General features: G+C 40.1%; 1 long non-coding RNA gene across 1 annotated transcript; it reads left to right on the top strand.

Annotated features, from left to right (window-relative positions):
• Positions 1-673: 673 nt before the first annotated feature.
• On the top strand, positions 674-3,178 carry LOC103501065 (uncharacterized). The gene is made up of 3 exons (XR_540192.3): positions 674-899; positions 1,828-1,914; positions 2,932-3,178. It is a non-coding gene; the product is annotated as an uncharacterized LOC103501065 (long non-coding RNA).
• Positions 3,179-10,793: the final 7,615 nt, after the last annotated feature.

Raw genomic sequence — 10,793 nt, 5'->3', positions numbered from 1 at the left:
TAGAGAAAAATGAGGGAATGTTTATATCATAATAGAAGTATGCCAAGAACTTAGTCAAGAAGTTTGGTTTGGATCAGTCACAACACAAAAGGACTCCAGCTGGGACTCATGCTAAAATTACCAAGGATATGGTAGGTACTGCAGTAGATCATAAATTGTACAGAAGCATGATTGGAAGCCTTTTATATTTGACAGCTAGCAAACCTGATATTGTCTATGCTGTAGGAATATGCGCTCGGTATCAGTCAGATCCTCGTACCTCTCATTTAAATGCAGTTAAACGAATAATCAAATATGTTCACGGAACAACTGATTTCAGGATTCTGTACTCCTACAATACATCCTCTGAACTGGTGGGATATCACTACTACAAAACTGGGTTTACTTGATGCTTTTATAATTGATATACTTGATAGTTTTAATAAAAACTGTCAAGAAACATAAAAAAGTGTCAAGAATAAGAGAGTGAAAAAACCCATATTTTTGTTTTTTTTAAATACTTGACAGATTAAAAGCGTCAAAACTGATTTTAATTACTTGACATTTAAAAAATTTCAAGTAATATATATTTTTCAATAATTTTTAATTCTCTCTTTTAATTTAACTTTCCCAATTTTTTTCTTTTTCCCCAAATTTAATAAAAAAGCCCTAACTTTTAATTTAACTTTTTTCCCTTAAATTTCTCCTTCTCCCATAATCTTCCGTCTGCCGCGTGGTAATCTGAAAAGCCCTAACTTGTTCGACATCATCTCTTCCGTCTGCGTGGTGTTCATCGTCGCTCGCAAGCCGCTGCCGCCTCTTCTGTCTGCGTGTCGTTTCGTCGTTGCCCGTGGTTGCTCGTGTTGATCGTCGCTCATTGCTCATGGTTGCACGTTCTGTTCGTGGTCGCTCGCAAGCAGGTTCGTTACGGGTTGGTTTCCATGTACTCTTTTCACTTCCATCGCCTCTGATTAATTATTTCTCTTGTGGGTTGGTTTCCATTATCCTTCTGCCTTTGTGGGTTTTTAATCCCTTTTCTTCTTCTGGCTTCTTCTATAAGATCTTATCTCCACCCTGCTTACAAGTTAAGCCGATCAAATGACCCATTTCCTTGGTTCTTCAAATTGAGAGAGGATTTTTCTTGATTTTCCACAGGTGGGATTGAGAGGGTTTTGGGTTTATTTTTGTTTTGAAAAAGCTTGTACTATTTTGAACTTCACCATTTTTGACAGTGTTCTGAAAAAGGGTGATTTTGGGGAGTTTTTTTCTATGTTTGATCCATGGGTACGAATACCCACCAGAGTTTTCAGCAACCCAATTCACCGTTGCTTTGATTTCGCTACGCTCCCAGTTCTTTGTTTGCAGATTTCTCTCATGGGATTGATTCTAAGCGCTTGAATCCTTTCGAGTGCTTTGAATCGGAGCGGTTGGTTTCTAGATTTGGGAGTCGCGGTGGCGGTTGTAATAGTAATGATTCGAAATCTCCGGTAGTCGAAAACTACTTTTCTGGTCTGCTGTTGCATTATCCTAGGCTGTGCTCCGCCGTTAACTGTTCTTCTTCTTCTTCCTCCTCTTCTTCCTCTTCTTGTTCTTCTTCATCCTCCTCAATGTGTAGCTCACTTGGTTTTTTAGGTTCCAATCTTGTTCATCAGAGTAGCTGGGGTTCTCTCTCAATTCAATGAAAATGGTGAATGATTCATTACTCATATTTTGAAGATTTTTAAGCAATACATATACTTTATTACAAGCAAAATCTATTACCTATTGAACCTGAATTCTGGGTTTTTGACAAATAGTTTTTAAAGTTCAAAGTCTTCATATCTTTACGAAACCTTTATGTGTTTTAAGGTTTACTTGGCATTGGAAGCTGGCTATTTCGAAAAAGTTGATGAACTTTGCAATAGGTACTCCCTTAGGGTTTTCTGAATATCAAAGGTATGACGTCTGTACCATAGTCTCTTGCACTTAGAAGCTTCATTGCATATGTCGAGCCGTTTTTCCAGCTTTAACAAGATCAATATCTCATGTTAGACTATTATTATTCAGAAGTGTTTCTACGAACTATCTTGTTGGCCTTTATCCATTCCCTATTACCCTCAGTCATTCCTTTTTACCTTTTGTTCTTTATTGCCCCAAGTTTGTCCACTTTATTTGTTTTTTAATTGAATAAATATAGGCATCTTGCAGAAAATTTTACAAGTATAAAATAAAGAGTTAAAAGGCGCTGCAACAAAACAAAGAACCGGTTGAATGCCTCTAGGAATTGCTTCCATGGGCATTAAGAAGTGGAGTTGCTGGATCTAGTGAATAAACCACAAAAATCCTTATCATAATTCCTAGGTGATTAAAGCTTTTGTTAGGACACTGATCATGTTCTTTTATTCCTCAAAAAAATTTAAACTGGCTTTAGAATAAGGAAAATAAGGTACTTGCTGACCAAAAAAGGTAAAACGTAACCTAGTGAGCTACACAATTTTACCATAGGCATTAAGAAGGGCCTTTTCCTTCTCACGTTGATCACCCAATGAAGGAAGGTAGAGTACTTATCACCCTTAGTGAGCTACTCAATTTTACCTGTGTCTCGACAAAGAGAAAATTAGTGTAAGTGTAAAATTAATATCATTTAACCTAAACTAATTTATTATATTTTTAGCTTATTGACACATTATTGTATTAAAAACTTAGGAACACAAATTATATTTGATCTGCCTAATCTTCTAGGTAGTCATCAATTCGGTTGTAAATTATCTTTGAGTAACTTAGGATGGTTTCTACTATTAGGAACAAATCTTGGTTTCTGTACATTATATGACTTCAGTGTTCTTGAACATTATCTACATAAAAAATTAGCATGCTTCGAATCACTGCAGTTAAATTTTATTTGCATTGCACAAAATTTTACTTGTTCTGATTCATATTAGTTAACCTAATCAACATATTGGTTTTCTGTAGAACGTGAGGGAAGTTATGGAAAAAAGTTATCGAACCACTATCTGAATCTTAATCAACTAATTGCTGGAGATATTTTATGGGTTGACAATGTTGATGCTTTACATCATGCAACACGCCATATCGAAGAGTGTAAAGTATTTTAGACATGTATATTTTGTTTATATTATACAAGAAAAGGTTCATATTGTAGCTTAGACATGTATGTGGTTCATTGATATATATATATATGCAATTTCTTTGATGGAAAGTTTGAGTTTTTTCAATTGATGTGTATTAATATTGTTGGACTTCAAAACAGGTGAACGATAAAATATATGGATATTTTAAAATATAATTTTTTTATTTGAACAAACCTTATATAGTTGATACCTATAAACTGTCAAGTATAATTTCACTTGACGTGTAAAACTTGTAAAAAATAAAACCCTCTTATTCTTGACATTGGATTAGTTGACGCATAAAAACGTCAAGTATAATTATATACTTGAAGCTTTTTCAATGTCAAGTATAATTATACTTGACACTTATAAACTGTCAAGTAAACCTCTCTTATTCTTGACACTGAATTAGTTGACACATTGAAAAATGTCAAGTAAACCAATACTTGACAGTTAAAAAGCATCAAGTAAACCAAGTTTTGTAGTAGTGTATTGTGATACAGACTGGGCAGGTTCTGCTGATGATCGGAAAAGCACTTTCGGTGGATGTTTCTTTCTTGGGAATAATCTTGTTTCATGGTTCAGTAAGAAATAAAATTGTATTTCTCTATCGACAACAGAAGAGGAGTATATAGCTGTAGGGAGTGGGTGTACTCAAATGATATGGATGAAAAATATGTTGAATGAATATGAGATTATCCAAGGTGTTATGACCTTATATTGTGATAATATGAGTGCCATAGATATATCAAAAAATCCAGTCCAGCATAGTCGCACTAAGCACATTGATATAAGGCATCACTTTATTAGAGATCTCATTGAAAATGAGGTTATTACATTACAACACGTTCGCTCGAACTCACAGTTGGCTGAAATTTTCACTAAACCCCTTGATGCAACCACGTTTGAGCATTTACGTGCCTGTTTAGGGGTTTGTAAAATATAGCTCCTTAGTTAGCTAAAATAACGGAGCACTTTTGCACGTCCCGTAATGATGGACTTGTCTGCGTCGAAATAGGGATTAATACATATCTCTTCGGCTTCTGTGGTGATCCTTTTTGGTAAGAGATAGTAATTACGAAGGCTTCAGGGCTTTTTAAGCTACCCGTTTCATTCTCGGATCGTCAGACTTCTTCATCTCCTTATATTCAAATGTGATCTTGGTTGAAGTTTATTACTCTTAAGAAGATTCAACAATGGTGAACACTCGTAAGACAACCTACAAGTCCACTGAGGAAGCGCTTGAAGCTCCAAGTCCAAGAGCAGTTGTGCATGGTATACAAGTTCATGGGCGGCGATTCAAAAGCACTCCGCCACGGAGACCATATAAACTTCCGTCTGAAAATGCACATGTAGACATTCCTAGTGGTTCGACTGAATTGGTACACGAAGAAATGGTTTTTGGGAATGCTATGAAGGATGACAAAACTGCACCAGCTGTATCTGAGGCTCATCTCTCTGACATGGACTCTGATGATCTAGATGATGTTCCTCTGGCCCGATTAGTGAAGAAGGTTACTGCACCTGACGTTGTTCCTGAAAAATTTGCTGATAATGTTTTGTCTGATCACTTTCAAGAGAGCTCGTCGTCTGAGGGTTTGTTCTTCCTTACCCTTGGTCTCTGTCAAACGTCTTCTGTAGAACCAGAATCATCGCTTTATTTTTCTCCAATTCATTCTCTTGTTTTGGATATTGCTGCTCCGATTGATTCACATGTTGCTCCGCTTGCTGCATCTAGTGTACCTGAAGGAGTAACTGAAGCTCCAAGTGAAGAAACCCCTCTTGATATGTCGATGATGTTGAGCATGTTGCCCCTGGTGATCATAATGACGAAGTTCCTGTTGCTGATATTGTCGATCCAAATGCTCAACAAGAATCTCCTTCACTTCCTACAGAACCAAAGTCGTCTAGGAAGAAAGGTCAGCAACTTCGACGAAACATTACCACCAAAGCTGGTCGAAAGAAAATTCCTCTAAATATTCCATTAGTCCCAATTGATGGTATATCATTTCATCTTGAAGAAAACGTATAGTGTTGTAAGTTTGTTGTGCAACGGAGGATAGCAGACGAGGTAAATATTTCAGACAAACATCAATCATGTGTGAGCATTATGAATCTGATTGAGAAGGCTGGATTGTCTAAAACTATTTCGGACGTGGGCCCGTTTTATCCTCAACTTATTTGAAAATTTGTAGTTAATTTGCCAACTGGTTTTAATGACCTAAGTAGCTCGGATTATCAGACGGTTCATATTAGGGGCTTTAAATTTACAATTTCTCCTACTGTTATAAATGGTTTTTTAGGTAATGTTGTCTCCATCAACTTTGCTCCATCATCCTCGTCAACTGATGTTTTAGCCTCTGAATTGTCTGGAGGGACATTATCCTCGTGGCCTGTGAATGGTATACCTGCTGCTGCGCTAAATGTTAAGTATGCCACACTGCATAAAATTGGTATTGCCAATTGGTTTCCTTCTTTCCATGCCTCCAGTGTTTCTACTGCGTTAGACACTTTCTTGTATCACATCTGCAATGATTACAGGTTAGACGCTGGTGCATTTATCTATAATCAGTTGTTAAGGCATGTTGGATCATTTGGAGTCAAGCTTCCAATTGCTCTACCAAGGTTCTTTTCTCATTTACTTCTACACTTAAATGCTGCTATATTGACCACCTCGGACGTACCTGACCCTCATCCTAAGACATTATCACTGAGCTACAGATTATTTCAGGGCAGTCAAGTGCCTGACATAGATCATGATGTGCATCCGTCTCGAGGGCCTCGAGTGTTTGATACGAAGGACTGAGATGAAGCTACTGATGAGTTCTTTGTTGCTAAGGAATTGGCTTTCAGAATTCTAAATTCTCTTACAGCCGAGTCTCGTTCTCTAGCTACTGCCATTAGTCTGATGTCTGAATGGCGTTTGGAAATCGATTCTCTTATTTGTCATCTTAAGACTTTTGCTCCTTCTTCAAGTCGAGGGGACCCTAGTACTGATTGATGTATTTTTTTCTGTTTCAAAGGGGGAGTTGGTGGTGATTTGTGATGATGGTGCAGGCTGATATTGCTTTTGGTTGTTCCTTGTTTTGTTAATTTTTTTTTGTTCGGTTGAAGATTTTTTACTCTGTGTGCTATCTATCTTCTTGTAACATAAGTTGTGTTTTTATTCCTTTGATGACTGAAGAAATTGAAAACATGTTGTTCGTATTTTAAGAAATGAATTCATCAGTGCTGAAGTATGTGGTTTATGACACATTGTTATCATTCGAATGAGCAACACAGTTGAACCAGAGAAGAAATTCTTTTTAGACAAAAAGGGGGAGTTTGTTGAAGTTTTTGTCTAAAAGATTTTATGAAAAATCTTTGACTAATTATCTTTGATTAATGAATTAAAAGATGAGATATTTAAGAGATAAAAAGATTTCCCACTATTCTAGGAATCTTGTTGAGAAAAGAAAATCTATACATATATTATATGTGACGTTACGTAGCGGTTATGCGTGCGACGAAAAAGTAAAAATACAAGTTGAAGACGGTCTTTCTGTTGGGGTTGATGCCCTAAATCTCGTGGTCTTGTAGTTTGTAATTGTATATATTATACAAACTTTTTATACTAATAAAATAAAGTGTTTTGTTTTATTTGACATTTAGTTGCATTAACCCACAAAACCAATAAACTAACATCCAAGGTTATCTTCTGTAACCTAAACATGTATGTGGAGTCATACAAGTGGATCATGTTTAAGTGATAACCTAAATGGTCTGTAGTAAATGGATAAGGCTGGATACCTTTGTAACGACCCAACTTTCCGGACTAAGCTGAGGTCACTACCAAATACCAAAACTCGACCATTCAACATAAAATTTAAAACAGACCAGTTACGATTCATTGAAACATTAGAAACCTTACAAAAGACAGTTTCGGGCCCTATTTTAAATAAATCAAGAAAGTCACAAAATAAAAATATCAAGGCACCAGTTCAAAATCACAAGTCAAAATATGCTGACAAAATACATAGCGGAAGCGATTAAGAAAACCAGACGCGTCCATATGGCCTTCACGCATCCTTCCTGCCTCTCGTCGGTCTGCCCCTCGCTGTACCTCTACCTGAAAAGTTAAAGAAGAGAAAGGGTGAGTATAAACATACCCAGTAAGGGACCCACTACTGGGCCCGTTAGGGGACAACAGTTAACTTCCTATTCGGGGGTACCCTACATATCAGTCTAGTGCTCTCGAAGGATGCACTTGTCAGTCTAGTGCTCCCGAAGGATGCACATATCAGTCTAGTGCTCCCGAAGGACGCACATATCAGTCTAGTGCTCCCGAAGGATACACATATCAGTCTTGTGCTCCCGAAGGACGCACATCTCAGTCTAGTGCTCCCGAAGGATGCACATATCAGTCTTGTGCTCCCGATGGATGCACATATCAGTCTAGTGCTCCCGAAGGATGCACATATCCGTAAGGCACACTACCCCATAGATGAAGCTAACCGTTACCCCTCAGTCCAAACTAAACTGTCTACATCAATCACATCCCAACGGCATTCATATCACAGTCCCGCCATAGGCTTTATCAGTCAGATAGTATAAGTTTAAACATCTACACCCTCAGTTGTTATATGCATTACCGATTCGCACACCAATAGGGAAAACCCTAGGTCCAATCGACTAACCAACCAAAACCGGACTCACGGTCCATCCCCGTCCAAATTCCATGAACCACATCCAGACCGGTGTTTACTACATACTGAACCATAACTTCAAGGTCCATCAACATAAAATCTCAATCCACAATTATCAGTCACAGTATATTTACATCAGACAGAATATAATATCAGTACTTAACAGCCAACACGCATACAGTTATTCAGTACAATCACTAACGTGTAATTCCCTGTGAATTACTACGTTTTCAGCCTGGACTCGGGGTCCAGTAGTAGAAAAACCCTTACCTGATACTCGGTTATGCCTCTCGATTGAATCCACGCTCAACAGATCAACCTAAACGAAAACACAACGGTTTTAGTTGATGACGTTAGTAGCAGTTGTTTTAAAAAAGGTTATCCATTGACTTACTCAAGGAAAGGAAACTATCTCCAACCAGGTCTGCCGCGGAACCCGAGAACTTAAGCGTCAACTCTGTACTACCTTCAAGGGAGAAAAGTAGGGCCACATCTTAATCCAACATTCAAACTCGAATCGGACGAGGTAACATTAGGGAATTCATCAAAACAACCCTTACCGAAGACTCACCGTGAACCGAAGTGGAGGAAGGAAGGCTTAGGTGGCTCGGCTCGGCTCGGCTCGGCTCGGCTCGGCTCGGCTTGACTCGGCTTGGTTCTCGGCTCGGCTCGGTTCGGCTCGGCTTGGCTCGGCTCGGCTCGGCTTGGCTTGGCTCGGCTCGGCTTGACTCGGCTTGGTTCTCGGCTCGGCTCGGTTCGGCTCGGTTCGGCTCGGCTCGGCTCGGCTCGGCTTGGCTCGGCTCGGCTCGGCTCGGCTCGGCTTGGTTCTCGGCTCGGCTCGGCTCGCGGCTCGCGGCTCGCTCGGCTCGGCTCACGCGGTTCGCTCGGCTCGGCTCACGCGGCGCGCTCGCGGCTCGGATTTGTGTGTGGCTCGGACTGGAGACGGGTTTTTGGGTCGGGTCAGCTTGGAACCGGGTCGGGTTGGCTTGGACGAAAACGGGCAGCACGGTTTTGTGGGTTCTTTCTTCCGGCGAACGACGGCGGCGGCGATTCGCGGACGACACACGAGGGGCGCGGTTGGCTGCTTCGTGGAGCGGCGACGGGCGGCGGCAGATCTGCCGTTGTGTGAGGCCGAGAAGGAATCGGAAATGGATGGCTACGGCGGACGGTGCTCCCCTCTGTGTTCTGCCGGCGTCGGAAGCACGAGATGAGGACGGAGAGGATGGGCGATGGTGGCGGAGAGACGAAGGAGAAGAGAATGAGGGGAAGAGATGGCCGTCGGAAATGGAGAAGGAAAACGCGGGGCGGTGGCGCGGCGGAAGGAGGAAACGGAAGAGAGAAAAATTTTCGACGGGGGGGGGGGGGGGGGTAGGCGGCGCGAAAATTAGGGTTTGTGTTTTAAAAAAAAAAAGTTTATTATATATATATATATATTTAATTCTTAATAATTATAAAACCTTAATAATTTAAATTATATAATAATATATATATTAAATATAAATAATAATAATAAAAAAATAAAGTAATAATAATAATATATTAATAATATTAATATTAAATAAATAACAATTTATTATATTTCTATAATATTAATTAATAATAATAATAATTATAATATTGATACTATAACAAATAAATATTAATAATAATAATATAATTAATATTATATTATTATTATATCAACTTGCACTTTACGTAAAACGAGGAAAATTTTACCTTAAATTTTCGGGGCGTTACATTCTTCCCTCCTTAGGGAACTTTCGTCCTCGAAAGTTTTATTCCTCGAACAGTTCGGGATAACGGGACCTCATGTCATCTTCACGCTCCCATGTAGCCTCTTCTACCCGATGATTCCGCCATAAGACTTTAACTAGGGGAATTTCTTTATTTCTCAACGTCTTCACCTCTCTAGCAAGCACCTCAACAGGTTGTTCAACATAGCTCAAGTTTTCATCAATCTCCAGTGGCTCGTAATCCACTACGTGGGATGGATCTGGCACGTACTTCCTCAACATAGAAACGTGAAACACATCATGGACTGTCGTGAGTGATGGAGGCAACGCCAAGCGATAAGCTACAGGGCCAATCCGCTCCAGAATCTCAAACGGCCCAACAAAATGGGGACTCAACTTTCCCCTCCTTTCAAAACGCAAGACACCTTTCATAGGTGCTACCTTTAAGAACACCTTATCCCCTATCTCAAACTCAAGGTCCTTCCGCCTCACATCTGCATAACTCTTCTGTCTACTCTGAGCGGTATGCATGCGTGATCTAATCTTCTGAATCGCTTCGTTAGTAGACTGAACTAACTCAGGACCCATCAATCTCTGCTCACCTACCTCATCCCAGCAAACCGGGGATCTACAACATTTGCCGTACAGGGCCTCAAACGGTGCCATGCCAATAGTAGCCTGATAACTGTTATTATAAGCAAATTCCATCAAATGTAAGTGGGAGTCCCAGCTACCTGGAAATTCCAATGCACACGCTCGCAACATATCCTCTAAAACCTGGTTCAGACGCTCAGTCTGACCGTCAGTCTGTGGATGGAAAGCCGTACTAAAGTCCAATCTCGTGCCCATAGCAGTCTGCAAACCCTTCCAAAATTTGGAAGTGAAACGGGCATCTCTGTCAGAAACAATCGACACTGGCACTCCGTGCAATCTCACTATCTCAGACATGTACAACTGTGCCCACTTACTAGCAGTATAGGTGGATTTACCCGGAACAAAGTGCGCTGATTTAGTAAGTCTGTCCACCACAACCCAGATCACTGTAAATCCCCTCAGAGTTCTCGGTAGCCCGGTAATGAAATCCATGGATACGTTCTCCCACTTCCATTCTGGTATGCTCAAGGGTTGTAATAAACCCGCTGGTTTCTGCCTTGGTGCCTTAACCTGCTGACACACCAAGCATTTACTAACAAATTCTGCTACTTCTCTCTTCATGTTACGCCACCAATAAACCCGCTTCAGGTCCTGATACATCTTCGTACTACCTGGGTGCATGGAAAATGGGG

This window comes from Cucumis melo, chromosome 11 (genome assembly GCF_025177605.1).
Source record: "Cucumis melo cultivar AY chromosome 11, USDA_Cmelo_AY_1.0, whole genome shotgun sequence".
Classification (NCBI taxonomy): Eukaryota; Viridiplantae; Streptophyta; class Magnoliopsida; order Cucurbitales; family Cucurbitaceae; genus Cucumis; species Cucumis melo.
This window is presented reverse-complemented; position numbering and strand designations above follow the sequence as displayed.